The sequence below is a fragment of the Apium graveolens genome, chromosome 4 (genome assembly GCF_009905375.1).
Source record: "Apium graveolens cultivar Ventura chromosome 4, ASM990537v1, whole genome shotgun sequence".
Lineage (NCBI taxonomy): Eukaryota > Viridiplantae > Streptophyta > Magnoliopsida > Apiales > Apiaceae > Apium > Apium graveolens.
In genome coordinates, this window is record NC_133650.1 from 7,970,725 (window position 1) to 7,991,860 (window position 21,136).

At 38.0% G+C, this 21,136-nt stretch overlaps 1 non-coding gene across 1 annotated transcript; it reads right to left on the reverse strand.

Annotated features, from left to right (window-relative positions):
- Nucleotides 1-14,760: 14,760 nt before the first annotated feature.
- Nucleotides 14,761-14,867, reverse strand: LOC141721961 (small nucleolar RNA R71). The gene has a single exon (XR_012575001.1). It is a non-coding gene; the product is annotated as a small nucleolar RNA R71 (small nucleolar RNA).
- Between the last annotated feature and the right edge of the window lie 6,269 nt (nt 14,868-21,136).

A 21,136-nucleotide genomic window follows, 5' to 3' on the forward strand; every position in this document is an offset into this window, starting at 1 on the left:
AATTAAAACTGTTTCTCTTGATAAATGGAACGGTTTTTCCTTGAAACTAGGCAAATGGGTAAGTAATGATTCCTGTTTTCTCGAGCCCAGTAACTGTCCGTTATTATTGCATGTCTGACAGGTGTCCAACGGTAACATTTTTGTTCAGAGTATAAGTACAACAGAGAGAAGATTTCTTTAATCTTTTATTTTCTTAATATTTTATCTCTCTCCTTACTTTTACTCTCTTTCTCTTTATTTCTCACGTTGGTTTTTCATACAGACTTTATCTCAAACACCTAACAGGCATACTTGACTCTCATATTTTTTTTCACATGGCACCAAAGGATTTAATCATTGATGGAGCTAAGTTTGTCCCCAACAACTATGCTGCAGTTCTTGATCACACTGAAGCTCCATCTGAATTGCACTTTGTGCAAGATCTTCTTGCACATAGTGAGGTTGGGTATACATTAACACAGCCTGAATTCTTTTCAAGCCAACAAGTTCTGAGGCTTTGGAGGACTGGACTTTTTGATGATGGTGGTAAACGTGGAACTCCCAGTATTATCTTCCAAGTGGGTGATTCATCCTTTGTAGTCACTCCTGGTACAGTACGCAGGGCTTTACATCTTCTAGAAGATTGTACTTTCTCAATTCCAGAGGACTCAGCCCTTCGGGAGTTAATGGCTGAATTGGGATATGAAAAGAGTCTGTCGAAACTTGGACAGTTGAAACGGGCTAATATCAGAAGAGAATGGAGTTTCTTCTTTGATTGCATCACCAAAGCTTTTGGGAACAAATGTTCAAATTTTGATGCTATCCCAATTCTGAGTCAGCACATCGGGTATGCAATTATCCATCAAACTCAATTTGATTTTGCAACTGCTTTAATTAGTTTTATTGGGGATAGGATGACAGAGGATCGAGATGTTGTTTATTTTGCTAGATTCTGTCAACTTATTTACACTTATTGTACTGATGAACCTCATTTAGTCAACACTCAAACCCACCTTTTAAGGTTGTAAAACGATACTTTAATGACCTGGTAAATGCTGATAGTAAGAAAAAAGTGGTTAGACCATTACAGATTCCTAAGTCTGTAAAACAGATCCTGGTAAATGCTGATCCTGATACTTATAGGTCTGTTTACTCTGATGTCCAACCAACTCCAAACACACAAAATCCATCAACCTCAGTACCTACCTCTCATTCTACTCAACCTACCCTCAGAACATATCTCAAATCCTATCTCTCCACTTCACAGACTGTTCAACCTTTATCTTCAACACCTACTGTGAAGCCTTCATCTTCCAAGCCAAAGAGGACAAAGAATGTTCCTCACACATCTCAAAAGAGAAGGAGGATTGCATTGAGAGATGAATCTGATTCTGAGGAACAGGTTTCTTCTAGAGAACCTGTTGTAACTGAAGCTGAGAAAGAGATTTCTCAGAAGGATTCTGAAATTGGGGGTTCTAGGCTTCTCAAGAGGCTTAGACGAATGACAGTTCCTGAAACTCCCAAGGAATCCAAATCAACAAGGAAGTACAAGAAATAGAGGGCACAAAGGCCAGTTTCAGATGATGAAGAGGAAGCAACTAAGGAAGGGGATCAGGAATCTCTGATCTCACAAGACAAGGAATTTGCTCCAGTCACTTCTTCTCCATCAACTCCATCTCAGGAAGCTGTATCTGACAAGGCTAACTCACCATCTGTGTCTCTTGTTGATCCAGGCACAAGTGCTGATATTGATGTTCAACACTTGGTTGTGTCTGAAGTATTTCTCTTAGAAGCTCCAACAACAAATAATCCTTCCACAACACCTGTTACTGATGCTGTTCAAACTCCAGAGTTATTAACAACACCTTCTCTGCATCAAGATGCTGATGATCAGACTCTAGGTGAGCATCAGGATATGGCTGTTGATCAGAACTTAGTATCAGATCAGCAATTAGAGGATGCTGAAGCCTCCATTGCTACTCACACTGTTGTCTTATCAGAAGATACTGATTCTTTAAGTTCTGATGCTGCAAATGCTGGAGATACTGGTGATGCTGCTCCAACTGTAGATGCTGATGAAGCAGGTCCTTCACGACATACTTCTCAACAGACTCTTCTTAAGTCTGAACTGGTAAAGAAGTTTGTTACCGGGGCTGCACCAGTACCTTGGAGTGAAACTCCTGCAGGTCACGAGTGGACTAAGGAATGGAACTCAGTTTCATGTGTTCCAACTGCAATACATCTTGCTGAGCACTTGACTAAAGCTGATGAAATGTTAAATTCTGATGATTTAAAAACCCAGCTTAGAGTCACTGCATTGAGTTTTAAACATCTACAAGGTCTTCATTCAACTACTCATGCAGAGCTACACAAGATTCAGGAGAACTTTCTCAAACAAGAACAAGTTTGGAAAATTGATAAGAAAAAGTTCTTTCAACCTACCATTGACAGGATTGCTTATATTGGGAAAACTCAAGAGAAACAACAAGCTCAGATTGATGACATTCTTACAAATCAAGCTTCTCAACAATCGCAACTTACTGAAATCCAATCTTCAATGGAATTACTTATCTCTCTTTTACTACCTGCTGATGCCAAAAAGGGGGAGAAGATAATTAAGTCCAAATGCAACACTAACAAGACACTGCAAGGAAAGGATGATGGAAATGATGATCAAGGATACTCTGGAATGGGTAGCGGTCATAGTCAAGGTAGAAGGTTTACATCAAGACAAGCTAGTCACAGGACAAGTACTGATACTGGGAAAAGAATAAGTTCTGCTGCTGGTAAAAGGATAAGTTCTGATGAACTTCTAGATCTTGATGAGGAAATGTCAAGACAGTTATTTCTTCAAGAAAATCCAGGAATGGACTTGGAAAGTTTAAAGGAAGAAGAAGCTAGACTTAAATTAGAGAAAGTCACATCTAAATCTGAAGCTTCTGGTAAAAATTCACTTCCAAAACTCAAAGGCATTGTGATCAAAGAAAGGACATATACTGAAGCAACATTGGCTAGATCACAACCACAGATAGATCCAAGATCCAAGGGTAAAGAAAAGGTTGGTGAACCTATCAAGGTTTATGTACCTCCCGAGGAAGAAGAAATTACTGATGAAAAGGATGATTTTGCTCTGACTTCAAGAAAAGTTCTTAAAACAACCTCTGACATGGCTCAAGTTGTTCAGAGTCAAGAAATTGTAAGTTCTGATATTCAGAAGAAGCAAGTAACCTCTGACAGAGCTCAAGTTAACTTGATATCAGAAAATAGATCAAAGACACTCCTACCAGGATTCACTAAAGCAAAACAGACTCAATCTTTGAAGACTACTGCAAGTGGTTTTGAACTAAGAGTAGTTATTGGAAAGGAAGCTAGAGATAAAACTGGATTGGGAAGTGCTGATGAAAGAAGAGTACACAATACTACCAATGATCCAACTTCCTTGAGTGAACCAGGTATTGGAGCAACTCCTGAGAGATTGAATCAACTGGAATCTGTACAGAAAGTTTACCATACATACTTGAAAGAATACATCCTGTTGTATTTCATGACAGATGGTAGGGTTTATCATATAAGACAAAATGCCATTCCATTGAAGTATTTTGAAGAATTGGAGCATGTACTTTTCTTACTTCAAGTGGATGACAGAATAACAGAGACTGCTGCAAACTACTTAAAAGAACAGATTCAGAGACAGAAAAGGCTTTATTCTGTTAAGTCTGACAGCATATATGTTCCAAAGTACAGAGATCACAATGGTGATATTGTTGATATGAAGCCTAATACTGCACAGATCAGAACATATCTTGGTATTAAGGGACTTGAATTCAATCTGGAGTCTAACAAAGCTTATGTCATAAGACTAGATCAGGAGTTGAGAAAAGAAAAGATCAATGATCTCAGAGCTGCAATCTTTCAAACTGGTGAAGATACTGCAGAGCTTAAAGATGTTAAAAGGAGAATGATTGATGAACTAAGATATGCTGAGAAATGTTTGTTGAAGAACTATCTCAGAACAACTCCTGACATCAGAGAGATCAGAAAATGATGAAGCCAAGTCGAAGATCTACAACTGCTTAAATACTGATATTTATACAGACTGAAGTTGTTATCAGAAGTTGAAATTGGTAAAAGCTTTAAGGACTGTAAGTTGTAGTTATCTAGTCTAATTCTCATGCATTTGTACTTAATGTTTTTGACATCATCAAATATCTGTTAAACTTGTATATTATGTTAATTTACAAGTTGGGGGAGATTTTTAGATATATTTGATAATGTCATGGCTAATATATTTTATGTTTAGCTTTTAGATCTTATTTGAACATGATAAATCAGTACTTAACTGTTGATCAGTACTTATACTGGAAGTCAGGACTTAAGGATATCAGTACTTATGTTATCAGGAGATAATCATCAGAAGATAGATATCAGAACTTAGGTGCTGAAGGACAATCAGATAAGGACAGTAGCTTATTAAATGAAAGAAGATCAAGATAAACATAAGAAGAGATATGCATGAAGAAGGAATTCCGTAAAGAATGGAATACTTGGAAGAAAAGATATCTGATTGATATATTTTAGGAAGCAGAATTATATTCCATATCAATTAGCGATTATCTTGTAACTGTGTAGTATATAAACACAGACATAGGGTTTACACTATAAGTGTTATCATTATTAGACAAGATTATTCATTGTAACCCTAGCAGCTCTCGTGATATTTGTTCATCACTGAGAGGTAATAGTTCCATACTGTAACAGAGTTTATTGTTTCAATAAAGTTTGTTTTCTGTTACTTAAGTTATTAAAGTTCGATTTGAGTGTACTATACACTGTATTCACCCCCTCTACAGTGTGTGTGTGACCTAACACATGATTTATAAACAACAAAATCAAAAAAGGAAATATTAATCAATACATCTAATCAGTATCAGTTACAATTATAAAATGATACAATTCAAACATCATGCATGATCTAAGCACTAACTCACAATAACTATCATTAATAACAATTCAATTCTGAAAAACTGAAACGTTAGTCAAGGTCAAAAATATTAAATATTTTGCCTCCGATCACCGCTAATGAACCACCGCCAGCCACTACCTTATTGAAAATTGAAATAAAATAATTAGTCAAACCTGAGCCGCGACCTTGATCACTCACGAACTTACCTTTACTCACACTTCAAAGTGTGAATAATCCAGGTTGATATTATGTATCGATCTGTAATGAATTGACTCGCCTGAAATATTATAAAATCGGGAACAACTCCGTTTGTCATATGTCATATGCTTTCATGGCTTCCCCCGATCAAAAAAATTCTATAGACGACATCTTCGATGATTTACTCAATCTGGACGACACCCACCTCAGTTCCGGCTACGACAACTGCTTCTCCGACAGTTTACTCCCCGAAAAACATGTATCTTCTAAATCTTATGATAATATAAGTATATAGAAGAAATCCACATATCCAACAAAAGGTTCAACTATTTTGGATATAAGAGAAAATTTTGCCAGAAAATATAAAGAGATGGAGGTTTTCTGTGTATAGAGGAGAGTTAGTGAAGAAGAAAATGAGATAATAAAGAAAAAGTCGAACAAAAATGGTACGCAAGTATCAACCATATTTTAGGACGGAACAAAAATCGAACATTCATGGGCCTTAGTTTTGAAAACAAGAAAAAGGATTATTTTCGTAAAAGATACACAAATAAGAGTCTGCAACTGCCTCTTATGATTAAAGAATGTCATTAGAGGCTGTGTTTGTAACTTCTCAATGTTGAATTCTTCTTCAGCAGAAACAGAGATCTCATTGGCTTTTTTTTGAGCTTCTTGACGAATGAATCGAACCATTTGTTCGATCTGCTTTGAGACATCCCCGTCGTTCATCTTGAAAAATTCAAAATTAAATGAATAAAAATAGCAGAACCTATACCAATGTACCATGAGCTTTATTGTATCATTTTGAAGACCAAATGTCTGGTTCACAGCTAACATCAACTACACTTAGTTTATGCATGAGACCTTAATAGAAAAGTATACCGGTGGTGCGGAAGAATCAAACATAAGTGATGTTGACTATAATAGTGAAGAGGAAAGAATGGCTGCAAATAACACTGATGAGGAAAACACTCCTTCTTACCCTATTTTTAATGAGAGGACATACATGACAAATACACAGTTTAATTTAGGGTTGTTGTTTGGTAGTGCTACAAGTTTTAGAGCAGCAGTAAGATAACATTCTATATTAAACAGGAAAGCTATAGTGCAGTCCTGGAATTTTGGCAGAAAGATTCAGTTTTGGTGTAAGGGTGAGAGATGCTCTTGGAAAATATATGCATCACTTAAGCCAAACACTCAGACATATCAAGTGAAGACCTTGATAAGAACTCACAAATGTCCACCAACTTTCACATATAAAACGATTACTGCGGCATGGATTGCTCAACATTATGAGAATGAGATCAGAATGAATCTAACTTGGCCAATTCCTTATTTTTATAAGAAGGTTGTATATGACCTAGGTTATGATGTTAGTGTGCCCACTATTGGTGGAGCCAAAAGAAAGGCTTTAGAGGTCATTAAAGGGAACCATGTTGCATAATATAGTTTATTGTGGGACTATGTTAATGCATTGAAAAAGTTATGCCTGATTCTAGTGTGGAGTTGGTTCTAGATGAGCAAGAGGCTGGTGTTGAAGGCAGGAGATTCAAGAGGATGTACATTTGTTTAGGGCCAGTGAAGAAAGGCTTTAGGACAGGATGTAGACCTATCATTGGCTTGGATGGTTGTCACTTAAAGGTCCTTTTGGTGGACAATTACTAATTATTGTTGGTTGTGATGCAAATGATGGTATGTAGCCTATTGCATGGGCAATAGTTGAAGCTGAAAACAGTTTCACCTAAAACTGGTTCTTGACTTTACTTGCTGCAGATGTGAACATAGTGAACAATGGGAGCTGGACATTCATTTCAGACAGACAAAAGGTATGTCCAACCTATCTTGGTTATTACACCACTAGACATTTAGAACTTATGAGTCCTACAAATTTGTTTGCATTTTGCAGGGATTGATAAATGCGCTTGTGAATGTTGTTCCAAATGCGAAACATATATTGTTCCAAATGCGAAACATAGATTCTGTGTAATGCATCTCTATAGAAATATGTACAAAGATCACAAGGGCATTGGCTTGAGAGCACTGTTGTGGCTAGCAGCTAGAGTTACAACTGATTACATATTTAACAAGCACATGTCTGAGCTAAAAAGGTATAATTAATTAGGTAGTCTAGACATTATATCACAGCCTGTTTTGTGGGTGAACTAACTTATTTATGTGCACTCTCTAGTTGTCCAAGAGATGTTATGACTGGTTGATGGAAAAAATAACAAACCAGTGGTCAAGATCTGCATTTATAACAACATGCATTTCAGATATATTTGTGATTAATCATTGTGAAGTCTTCAACAATAGTATCAGAGAGTACAAAGATCTACCTATAATTGGATTATTGCAGGGGTTACATAAGAGTGTGATGAAAAGAATCCAAACAAGAAGAGACAAGATGACAATGAGTTATGCTCTTAATCCCATTTGTACAACTACTATGAGAAAAATCCACAAGTAGGTCATCTTTGTTTAACTAAATAATCAGGAACTGATATCTATCAGTGTTTAATCTTGTCATGATTTAATCTATTAGTATTTATACCTTGTCAGGATCTGATATCTATTATGCAGGGCTATGACTTTTTTAATTTAAATAATTAGGAACTGATATCTATCAGTATTTAATCTTGTCAGGATTTGACTTACACCTTGTCAGGATTTAATCTTGTCAGAATTTAATCTATCAGTATTTCCACCTTGTTAGGATCTGATATCTATTATACAGGGCTATGACTTTCTTTAATTCAAATAATCAGAAACTGGTATCTATCAGTATATATACCTTATCAGGATCTGATATCATTTATGCAGGGCTATGACTTTTGCCAAATGCTGTGTGGTACAATAATCAAGGGGTGCCAAATATCTTGTTACAATGACTGATGGTGGACATGAAATTGTAATTATTGTAAGGAGGGAACTCACAAGCTGAGAAGGACTAATAAACAATGTATTGTAATTATTGCAAGGAGGGAACTCACAATATTAGAACATGCACAGGAAAGGTAACTACTTGTTATGCATTTATTTTAGTTAATCCTATTATATTTATTTGTAATTACAATATTTGTTATTGTGCCTTGTAGAAAGCTGACATTGCCAATAACAATGATCAACACAAGGCACAACCAAAGAAGTCTAGCAAGCCTAAAACTCAGGAAAATTAGAAAGCACCTGCAAAGAAGAAGGCTCTACCAAAAAAAGCTCGAGACCACCAATGTGCCTTCTGAACCTATGCATTCAATCAGCCTACCACATGTACATGAAGGTAGCCAGCCTGACATCTTCAATACTTCAAGCCAACCAGCTAGGGTGTCTAATACACCACTTGGGATTAAGCCAATTGAAGGGTTGAAAGCTGGTAATTTTGTAACTACTTTGAAGCATTTGGAAGCTGAGGCCAGTACAAGGAAAACATCACTAACGACAAAGCCACCATGGAGAATATGACCTAATTTGATGGTTATTAGTTTTTGATACTGAACTGGGTGCAATTAATTTATCTTAAGAGGTTACTATAGAATTATTTTTGGTTATTACTAGTAGTTATTTGATTGTAACATCTGCATTATATTAAATCAGTTACAAATTTATGATGAACTAAACTATTTTGCATTAGTATTTATGAATGTGATAACATTTTGCATGGTATATGCTTTTTCTTAATTTCAATATTTGAAATGTAATACATTGTGTTTGCAATTTCCCAACATAACAATTTCATTCATTGGTTCCAGTGCATTGATCAAAAACTGCACCTACATGCATTGGCCATTCCATTCAATGGTCAGTACTTTGAATCTTGTAACTCTAAAATGCATTACATTCACCCAACCACTTCTTATGCCTATTTAAACAGTGTAATATTCTAATCTTTTTTCATCTTGCAAATACAAAATAGTTTTATTAGTTGTTGATAGAAAATGGCTTACAAATTGTGTGTGAAAGGTGTGTTTGACAGACTGAGTTCAAGGCTAGTGTTAGAGGTGTTCTAAAAAAGAATGGAAGGTGGGTTCGAGTTTTTGGGGGGATGATTGGCTTGGTTGACCCCGAGACTGCTGAGCTTTGGGTCATATTATATGGCCTAAAGATGGCATGATAGCGTTAATATAAAAGTGTGGTGCTTTTAAGCGAGAGTAGGCGCGCAGTTGAACGGATCAACAACCTTGATCTTGATGATGCTATGGCTGGCTTGGTGGCTTTGATCACTTGGCTTCTTGCTGAGAACTGGACTAATGTCGAGCTCCAGCATACTCATGCAGATGTCAATGGTGGTGCAAATATCATGGCCACTCACTTCCTTGCTGCAGATGGAGGAGTCACCGAGATGGCCGAGTACCAGTAGCCATCCGCCATATCGTTTGATCAACTAAAACAAGGGATGCCTAGTCTTTTTAAATCTTAATTAATCAGTTTATATTGTTCTAAATAAAATTTATATGCCTATCTTTTCACCTCAATGACAAACTTGTTTGATTTATGTTTGTGTTATCTTTTCAGGAGTTGGGCCACACAATCTGCAGAAATGGGATAATTCAGGTACACACTATATACTTTACACTTATAAATATATTTTTTATATAAATGCTTAAAAAAAATTTATATATTTATTTGAATAAAACTCGAGTCAAATTAATTAAATTTAGAGTTTCTGTCGATATTTGGTGAATTGATTTGAACTCAAGTTATGTTGATTTGATATTTTTAAGGAATGCCAATTTAATTTTTCATTTTTGGTTTTTTTTTGTTTTTTTTATTATTACTAAACAATGATTTTGTAAAAATTGAGAATTGGACTATACAAGGTCCTACTCCTACCGCCCCATATCACGATAGTCCATTAGTCTATATTGACCATACCCAGCCCAGGGTCTTTAGTAACTACAATTGCCTTGAATGAGTTTTGGGAATATTATTAGGCCCAACAATTTGGTTAAAACTTGCACTTTTGAGTAAACTTTTTCTTTTTTGAAATGTGCACTTTTGACTTTTGAGTGATTGATACTAGTGTAACCGCGTAAAAATGTAAGTATTCTCCTTCCCTTTTTAGTTATCACATTTGCAAAAAACACACGTATTAAGAAAAATTAAATTAAGTACCTTGTTTTCATATTTATCTCTAATTATAGTATTAAATGTTGAGATAGATGTATGTGTATTAGTTATAAAGTCAAATATTATAAATTGGAATAGAGGGTAAATATGAAAAAACTTGATAAAAAGTGCACTGGAATAGAAAATGAGACAATAATTTAGGGACAATTTTTTTTTCCAAATATGATAACTAAAAAGAAATGGAGGAAGTATTAATTTTCGATAATTTATAATAATAATTATAGATCTCAGTAGTGCAATTTTTAGATTTATATAAGAGGATATATAATAATTACTTCACAGTTTATGATATAATTTTTTGACCACATGGTCATATTTATATTTCGACGATCCGGATTAAAATACAGAATTATTTTCATTTCCTCTATATTTTTCGTTGGAAGTAAAAAATATTATCTTTCCGCTAAAAATTATAGCCGAAATGAAAAAATATATTATGTAATGGAATCACTATAGCTTACATATTAATTTATGATATCTTTTCTGATGACATGGCTACAACTTACATCTTGATTTATGATACCTCCCTGACTTTGTATAAAGAGGTGTCCGAAGATTTACGAAGGGGTCGGGGAGACTCACTAAGATTAGGTAAGTTAGCCATGGCCAACTACATTTTGTATTCAAATATTCAAACTACCAAAATTTAAGGGAACCAATTTAACAAAGGTAAAACTGCAAGTAACATAGGTATATAAAAGGGTAAAAAGTTTATCCAATTCCTTAATAAAGATGCACACATGCTAGTACATAATAAACTAACAATACTTTTAATATATTGGAGCAAAGACGCATGGGCGAAAAGCTGAACAAGTTTATAAATTATCAACGGTGTCTTCTAAGAATCCAATTTCCACTCTCGATGAAGCTGTAGGATATTGCAACATCGACTTATATTGCAACATCAAATTGAATTTGGCTACTGCTACATACTTTTCGATGAATCCAGTGTAGTGGATGGGCAATTTTTTCAGCGATGAAGAGCGGGCAAACAGAAAATTGACTAGTTTTATCTCGGCTCTAAGACCTCTAAAGTTACTAAAGTTGACAATTTCAAGATGATCCATAGTAAAGTCTTCAGAATCATTTATCTGGTAATTCTTGAGATCACCGCGAACGGAACACTCAACCTAACACAGAGAAAATATTTTATGAATGACAAAGAGTAGCCGAGTTGGAGTGACATGGAATAAAATGAAGTGCTGGTGCATGACTTACAAGATATTTAGTTTGCACAAGTTGGGCGCACTCTGAATTATGCAAACCAAACAAGAAACCTCAGACAACTCATCAATACGTATGTCAGAGATATTTAGAGTCTTCAAGAAAGACAACGGTTTAAAAAGAGATTCAAGAGAATGTCTCGTAGCCAAATGCTTTAAAACATGTTGCAAACTAAAGTCAATGAAGAAGACAGTCTCAAATGATAGGAATGCATGTAATTGATAAAATGAGAGCTTAAACCTTATCTAGCTATTTGGAAGGTCTCAATGTTTACCCTAATTACAACAAAAGGAGCGTGAGGCCATATATGGGCTCAGCTAAATGACAAATGACAAGACAGTTGTTCATTCTAAGACAATCTCAGCATACACTCAATAACGACCTTAATGTTCTAATGAGACAAAAGTGGGAGATACTAGAAATGGAATAAAATAGTAAATATATACACTAGTATTTCCTCAATACTCCCCCTCGAGCGACAGGGAAATCTGTTGATGAGGCCGTGAGCTTGTTTAAATGAGCATTATGTAGGCCAACTGACAGCTGCTTGGTAAAGATGTACGCCACATGTTTTTGAGAGGGACATGAGCAGTCTTTATAGTCCCTGCTTTGACTTGATCACGAACGTAGTGACAATCCAATTCCACATGTTTAGTACGTTCATGGAGTAGCGGATTTGAAACTATAAAAAGGGTTGCTTTGTTATCACAATTTAACACAGTTGGGGGAATATTTTTGAGTCCCAGATCTTTTAGCAGGGTAGACAACCAAGTTACTTTGCATGTTGTGAGGGCCATTTCCCTGTATTCAGTTTCTGCGCAATACCTTGAAACTACAGATTGCTTTTTAGACTTCCATGAGATGGGTGAATTTTCTAGGAAGATATAGTACCCGTGGTTGATCGTCGAGAAACTGGGCAAGAAGCCCAGTTACTGTCGCAAAATGCAGTCAATTGAGCAGCATAATTTGAGGCTAGCAAAATGCCTTGTGACTTGGAACCAGAAAGATATCATAGTAGTCGATAAGCACCCTGGATATGGACTGTTGTTGGCTTGTTGGTGTATTGAGAGAGAAGTTATACACTGAAATATATATCCGGACGGGGGTGATCGTTAAGTAGCTCATCTGTCCTAACAAACATTGATATACGAGTGTTAAGTGGCATTTATGTCCACTTAGAATGCTTCATAAAGGCTTGAATTGGTGTTTTGTACTTGAGTTATTGGTGTTTTTGATAAGTTTTTGTAATGATTTGCATTTCAGGCATAGATAAAAGAAGGATGAGATTTAGCATTATTTTGGTGCTAAATTGGTGTTGGGAAGGTACCTTGGATGTTCGCTTGTTGATTGCCATCAAAAACCGGCAAATAAATCAGAAGTCAAAAGTTTTTCCAGAAGGTCAGCGCTCGCGCTGTGTTAGCCTGCAGCTGCGCAGGTTGTTAGAGTTACAGCGTGGCCACTAACAGTGCGTCCGCGCTGGGATAGCGCGCGGCCGCGCTGGGATAGCGCGCGGCCGCGCTGGGATAGCGCGCGGCCGCGCTGGGTCGAAATCCTGGAATCCTGAAATGATTAGAAGATGGATTTTTTGGACTTCTATTCTGAATGGGTTGCTATATAATGACTCTAAAAAGACATTTTTCATAACGGAGAGTAAGGAGAAGACGGCGAGAAGACCTATGAGCACAAATACAACCAAGGCGAAGAGGATCTAGTTTAATCTTGTGATTCTTTGTTTAAGTTGTAATCTTGGATGCTAGTTTTCTTGTTTGTTGAACCTGTTACTCTTGATTACGTATTTTGACTATTATTCAGTCTTATAAAGACTTAGTTTATTATACCATGATCTCATCGAACCCACAATGATGATGAGTTTGGTTATGAACTAATCGTTATCATGGGGTTCTAACGGATTTACTTATGGATTTCAATAGTTAATTTATTTCGATACCTTAGTGTGTGGTGATTGTATTATTTCCTAATATTGGTTGTGCTTATTCGTCTTATGAGCATCGCAAACTTATAAGATAGGGTGTTAGTCTCTATTGAAGCAAAAGTGAATATATGGTTTAGAACTTGCCATGCTAGCATAGGTTCATGTATTTGTTATGCATGATTCGTAGGTAATTTTAACCATATTACTTGCCCTATGTAATCACGATATATAACTTGTTCATTAAACCTTTATGTTGTTAAATTCTATAGACATATAAGGTCTCAACATAATTGGTGTCTATTCAGCTTCTGTCTCTTTTGTGGATGTCTGGTAGTAGGGTATTCGTTCAACGACAGTTGACGTTTACTAGTTTCGTGTTATCTGATTAGTTGTCATCACTGTTGCATGCTAAGGTTAAGAACAATGACTTTGAATGAAGTATTTAATGAAGTTAGAATCCCATGTTTTTCTCATATAAGTAATTCAACCTCAATTCTCTTAGTTAATTGCATGTTAGTTAATATCTTAGTTATAAACAATCTCAATTTGTTAATCATCTTAGCATTGAATAATAACCGCACTATCGTTGCATAAGTACATTAATTGAAATTAACCTAAACCAGTCTCTGTGGGAACGAACTAGAAAGAATTCTATATTACTTGCGAACGCATATACTTGCGTGAGTATTAGCGCGTATTTTCGTCCTAACAAGTTTTTGGCACCGCTGCCGGGGACTCGGTGTTAAATTTTTTATATGCTTGTCATCACTGATCGTTAAAGTTCACTGACTCGGATATTTTACTTGTTTACTTGTTGCTTTTTCAGGTACTCTAGAGAGCGTGCATGCTAACGCGTTCTCGATCTCGCAAGAGAACACTGGATAAAGCGGATGAAGTAGTTGAAGAAGTTTTTATTGAGAAAAAGTTTGAAGAAGAAGCTCTTGTCATAATGGGAGAACCAGCAGCGAATCTGAAGGCTTTGATGGATTATTCTCAGCCAAAGATAAATGATATTCAGTCTAGCATTATCAGGCCAACCATCGCGTCTAACACTTTTGAAATCAAGTCGAGCACGATTCAGATGATACATAATTCAGTTCAGTTTGGGGGTTCTCCTATAGAAGATCCTAACATGCACATCAAAGATTTCATCGAGATCTGTGACACTTTCAAGTTCAATGGAATTTCTGAAGATGCTATTAAGTTGAGGCTTTTCCCATTCTCTCCGAGGGATAAGGCTAACTGATAGTTTCATTCTCTACCACCAGGGTCTATCACCAAATGGGAGGATCTTGCTCAAAAGTTTCTAACTAAATTCTTCCTTATGGAGAAGACAGCTGCAATCAGAAATGCACTTACTCAATTTTTTTAGCAATCGGGAGAATCTTTGTGTGAGGCTTGAGATTGCTACAAGGAGATGCTTAGGAAGTGTCCTCACCATGGGATGCCTGATTGGATGATCATTAACTGCTTTTATAATGGGTTGGGTGCAACTTCTAGACCCATGCTTGATGCAGCATCAGGTGGAGCCTTATGGGCTAAAAGCTACAATGAAGCTTATGAGTTGATTGAGCTGATGGCTACTAATGAATACCAGAACCCAACTCAGAGAATGCATTAAGGCAAGGTAGAAGGAATTCTGGAAGTGGATACAACTACTGCTATAGCTGCTCAACTTCAGGCTTTGACGATGAAGGTGGATTTTTTTGGCTAATTATAGAGTTAATCAGATCATTAGTGTCTGTGAGCTTTGTGCCGGTGCGCATGCGACGGAGCAGTGTGCTATTTCTAGTGAATCAGCTCAGTTCGTGAGCAACTTTCAGAGGTCGCAGCAACCAGTTCCAGCCACCTATCATCCCAACAACCGTAATCATTCTAACTTCAGCTGGAGCAACACTCAGAATGCGGTGCAACGGCCTTATCAGCAGTATGCAACAAAGCAATTCAACCCTCCCGGTTTTCAACAACCGCAATATGCACCAAGGCAACAACTTCAACTTCACTAGCTACCACAATCTAATGAAAAATCTGAATTGGAGGAGTTGAGGCTCATATGTAAGAACTAAGCGGTTTCTATTAAGACCTTGAAGAATCAAATTGGGCAGATTGCCAATGCCTTGCTGAATCGACAACTTGGTACACTCCCTAGTGATACTGAAGTGTCAGGTAAGAGGGAAGCTAAGGAGCAAGTCAAGGCAATCATATTGAGGTCTGGGAAGGTTGCAAATCCTGAAAAATCTCAAGTTCCAGAATCTGAAGTTGTGGCTGAAGAAGATGTGCAGAAGGAAACAGAGGTGGAACCAAGGAAGAAAGCTATTGACAACACTCCTCCTAGGGGTAATAAAGGGGAAAAACAGGTCTATCCTCCACCTCCTTTTCCTAAGTGGCTGCAAAAGCAAAAGCTGGATAAGAAATTTGCTAAGTTCTTGGAAGTTTTCAAGAAACTTCATATTAACATACATTTCGCCGAAGCTCTTGAACAAATGCCTAGCTATGCAAAGTTCATGAAAGGTATTCTCTCTCAGAAAGAGAAGCTCGATGACTTAGAGCTCGTTGCTCTTATGGAGGAATGCAAAGCTGTGCTGCAACAGAACTTGCCTCTGAAGCTTAAGGATCCTAGGAATTTCACTATTCCTTGCACCATCGGAAACTTGTCGTTCGAAAAGTGTTTATGTGATTTGGGAGCTAGCATCAATCTGATGCCTTTTTCTGTCTTCAAGAAGTTGGACTTACCTGATCCTAAGCCTACTTATATGTCCTTGCAGTTGGCCGATCATTCTATTACATATCCACGAGGCATTGTGGAGGATGTCTTGGTCAAGGTGGATAAACTCATATTTCCTGCTGACTTTATAATTCTTGATTTCGAGGAGGATAAGAAGATTCCCATAATCTTGGAAAGACCATTTTTGGCTACTAGCTGAACCTTGATTGATGTGTAGAATGGTGAGCTCACTATGCGAGTACTGGATCATGATGTGACTCTTAAAGTTTTCAATGCCATGAAATTACCTACTGATAATGAGGAAGGTTTAAAACTGGAGTTGGTCGATTCTATGGTTACTTCAGAACTTGAACAAATGCTAAGGTCTGATGCCTTAGAGAAGGCCTTGTTAGGGAATTCAGATAGTGAAGATGATGAAAGTGATGAGCAGTTGTAGTATTTGAATGCTTCTCTTTGGAAGCAAAGGCTAGATATGCCTTTTGAATCTCTTGGACTGGAGGAGCTGAAAAAGTCTCCAAAGCGCCTAAAGCCATCTATTGAGGAAGCTCCTACTCTCGAGCTTAAACCGTTGCCTGAACACTTGAGGTATGTATTTTTAGGTGATGTATCTACTTTGCCTGTTATTATTGCATCTGACCTTTCAGGTTGTGATGAGGAAAAGCTCTTGAAAATTCTGAGAGAGTTCAACAGAGAAGGCTGAATCCAATCATGAAAGAGGTTGTGAAGAAGGAAATTCTCAAGTGGCTAGATGCAGGGATCATCTATCCCATTTCTGACAGTTCTTGGGTGAGCCCAGTTCAGTGTGTGCCGAAAAAAGGAGGCATCACCGTGGTAGCTAATAAAAAGAATGAGCTCATTCCGACTCGAATAGTCACGCGGTGGAGAGTTTACATGGATTACAGAAAGTTGAACAAGGCCACAAGGAAGGATCACTTCCCTCTTCCATTTATTGATCAAATGCTTGACAAGTTGGTTGGGCATGAATACTATTGTCTTCTGGATGGATATTCGGTCTATAATCAGATTTGCATTGCTCCAGAAGATCAGGAAAAAACTACCTTCACTTGTCTGTTTGGTACTTTTGCTTTCAGAAGAATTTCTTTTGGGTTGTGTGGTGCACCTGTCACATTTCAGAGATTCATGATGGCCATTTTCTCTGACATGATTGGTCAGAATGTGGAGGTGTTCATGGACGATTTCTATGTGTTCGGTGATTCTTTTGACGAGTGCTTGTAAAATATTGGCGCATTTCTAAAAAGGTATGTTGAGACCAATCTGGTTCTCAATTGGGAGAAATGTCACTTTATGGTGCAACAGGGCATCATTCTTGGGCAAAAGGTCTCTAGTAAAGGTCTTGAGGTGGACAAAGCCAAGGTGGGGGTCATTGAAAATCTTCCTCCACCAATTTCAGTAAAATCTTGGCGCAGTTCTAAAAAGGTATGTTGAGACCAATCTGGTTCTCAATTGGGAGAAATGTCACTTTATGGTGCAACATGGCATCATTCTTGGGCAAAAGGTCTCTAGTAAAGGTCTTGAGGTGGACAAAGCCAAGGTGGGGGTCATTGAAAATCTTCCTCCACCAATTTCAGTTAAGGGAGTCCGTAGCTTTCTTGGTCATGCGGGTTTCTATCGGCGGTTCATCAAGGACTTCTATAAAATCTCTAAACCCTTGTGCAATCTTCTAGAGAAAGATGTCCCCTTCACGTTTGATGACGAGTTCCTAGCTTCTTTTAAGAGCTTAAAGAAGAGTTTGATTATGGCACCTTTCATAACTGCACCTAATTGGGATGAGCCGTTTGCAATGATGTGTGATGCAAGTGACTATGCAGTTTGAGCAGTTCTTAGGCAAAGGAAGAACATTATATTTCATGTGGTCTACTATGCTAGTAAGACCCACAATTATGCTCAACTGAACTATACTACTACTGAAAAGGAGCTATTGGCTATTATGTACGGTTTTGAGAAGTTTCGATCTTATTTGCTTGGGACGAAAGTGACAGTTTTCACTGATCACGCTGCTATTCGCTATCTCGTCTCAAAAAAGGACTCGAAGCCTAGACTGATTTGATGGGTTCTTTTACTTCATGAGTTTGAGTTGGAGATCAAGTATAGAAAAGGTACTGAGAATCAAGTCGCCGATCATCTCTCTCGTTTAGAAGATCCAAATGTGACTTCACTGGATAAGACATTGATAAATGAGTCTTTTCCCGATGAGCAGCTATTTGGGGTGCAAGAGGAAGCACCGTGGTTCGCAGACATTCTGAACTATCTTTTGAGCAACATTATGCCTCCTGACTCATCTTCTGCTTAAAGAAAGAAGTTTCTTTATGAAGTGAAGTGGTACATGTGGGATGAGCCATTTTTGTTTCGGCAAGGAGCTGACCAAATCATCAGGAGATGAATTCCGTACAGTGAGACGGAGGGTATCTTGCGAGACTGTCATTCGAATGTTTATGGAGGCCACTATATGGTGGAGAAAAGACAGCAACTCATATCCTTCAAGCGGGATTCTTCTGGCCGACATTGTTTAAGGATGCACATCGGTTTATTTTGAAGTGTGATCGCTGCCAGTGTGTTGGTAATATGTCCAAGAGGAATGAGATGCCACTTAATGTGATTCTCAAGGTTGAGGTCTTCGATGTTTGGGGAATTGACTTCATGGGGCCATTTGTCTCATCTTGCAATAATCTGTATATCTTGCTGACGGTTGATTATGTCTCGAAATGGGTGGAAGTTAAGGTTTTGTCGATGAATGATGGGAAGGTAGTGCTCAATTTTCTTCACAAACAAATATTCACAAGATTTAGGACTCCAAGAGTCATATTCAGTGATGAGGGATCGCATTTCTGCAATCGCAAGTTCACTGCTATGATGCAGAGATATAACATGAATCATCCCATTGTTACAGCCTACCATCCTCAGACTAATGGTCAAGTTGAGGTATCTAATTGAGAGATAAAGCGTATTCTAGAGAAAGTTGTATGTCCATCGAGGAAGGATTGGTCTTTGAAGCTGGATGAAGCTGTTTGGGCATATCGAACAGCATACAAGACTCCACTAGGCATGCCACTGTTTCAATTGGTTTATGGTAAGGGATTTCATTTGCCTGTGGAGCTAGAGCATAAAGCATATTGGGATTTGAAGAAATTGAACTTTGATTTGGATGCAGCTGGTAAGAAAAGGATGCTTCAATTGAATGAACTCGATGAGTTTCGACTTCAAGCGTATGAGAATAACAAAATGTATAAGGAGAAAGTCAAGAGGTGGCACGATAGGGGTCTAGTGCTCAAATCATTTGTGTCGTGGCAAGTTAAAGTCAAGGTGGTCATGACCGTTTATTATCAAAACTGTGTTTCCATATGGAGCGGTGGAGATTTTTGAGAATGATCCAGGCGGAGTACTTAAGGTGAATGGACAGTGGTTGAAGCATTACTATGGAATACGGCAAACCGTGAGGTGGTTAGTGCCGTTTTATTGTCCATTTGATCTCGAAATTCTACGTCAAGCTAACGACGTAAACCAAGCGCTTCTTGGGAGGCAACCCAAGCTTGTTGTACATTAGTAGATAGAAGGAAGAAGAAAATAAGAAGAAAACTAAAAAAAAAATTAGAATTTCAGAAACACGGCGCGCCCGTGCTGTCAGGCGGGGCGGCCGCGTTGCACCCCTGTAGTAGAAAAAAACAGAAAAAATGAAAATTCAAAACAAAATCACATCACTAGCCGATTTTCCCTCCTTTCACTACCATAATTCCTTCTCCAAATCAATTCCAATTACCCCATTACTCCCACTAATTCCATAATCTTTTCCCACTTCTTTTCTAAACCTAATTCTAATCCCTATATATACACACACTTATACACAATCATCTCCATCACTTTTTAATTCTTAAAACTCTAAATCTCTCTTATACACTTCTCTTTTCTCAAACTTATTGAAATTCAATGGCACCCAAGAGACAAAGAACTTAAGTTAGCAGTAGTACCACCGATTCTTCAAGTGTTGGGGGTGTGAGGCCTAGGTTTGCTACTCCGGAGGCTGAAGCGGAGTATACGAGGTTGCTATCGAAGCCCATAGTAAAGGAGAGGGGTTTTCTGCCATCGGGAAGGGATGGTAAGCTTTTGGAGATGATTCTAGAGATGGGTTGGGTCAATTTTTGCAAGGCACCCGCTGTTGTGCCCATGAGTGTTTTTTATGAGTTTTACGTGAATGCGAAGGCGGAGAAGAACGGGTACTCGGTGGTTCAGGGTTTGACTGTGGACTATACTGTTGAGGCTATTTGGAGGGTGATTAACCAGCCCGAGAGACAGCCGGGTCAATATGATTGGGTGACGAAGACCGAAGAGTATTTTAACTTGGACTTGATTGTTACTACATTGTTTGTCCCGGAGACTCATTGGAAGTTCAAGAGGGGCACGAACGAGAGTATGCCACTTTTCCTGCCTCTTACATGAACAGGTTCACTCGTGCATGGAACTCTTTTATCTGTGTGAATATCATGCCTTCTTCACATGTGCACGATGTTACTGTGGATCGTGCCAAGTTGTTGTGGGGGATTCTACAGGGGGATTATATGGATATCGGATCTGTGATTTATCAGGGTATTTTGAGGTTTCTGCATGGGAGCACTACGAGTTCTATTATGTATGTGTCGATTGTGATGAAGCTGTGTATGGCAGTTGGAGTTTATTGGCCCGCACACGAGCAGTTTCAGCTACCTAGTGCCCATATTGACAGTTCGACGATAGCATTGATGCAGGAGTGGGGAGGAGGTAAGCCTGATGAGAAGGGGCTTTGTTACTCTTATGATCACTTGGCGGGTGGTCGTCCAGCTGATCAGACATATGGTGGTGGTTTAGTTCAGGCTAATAAAGCTGCATGGAGACATTAGAGGGGTGAGCCTAGTTCTTCACAGCAACAGCAGCAGTAAGCAGATGACAGTGCTGGTTTGGGTTCAGCGCAGTATAGGCGCTTGACGAGGCAGATGGACGC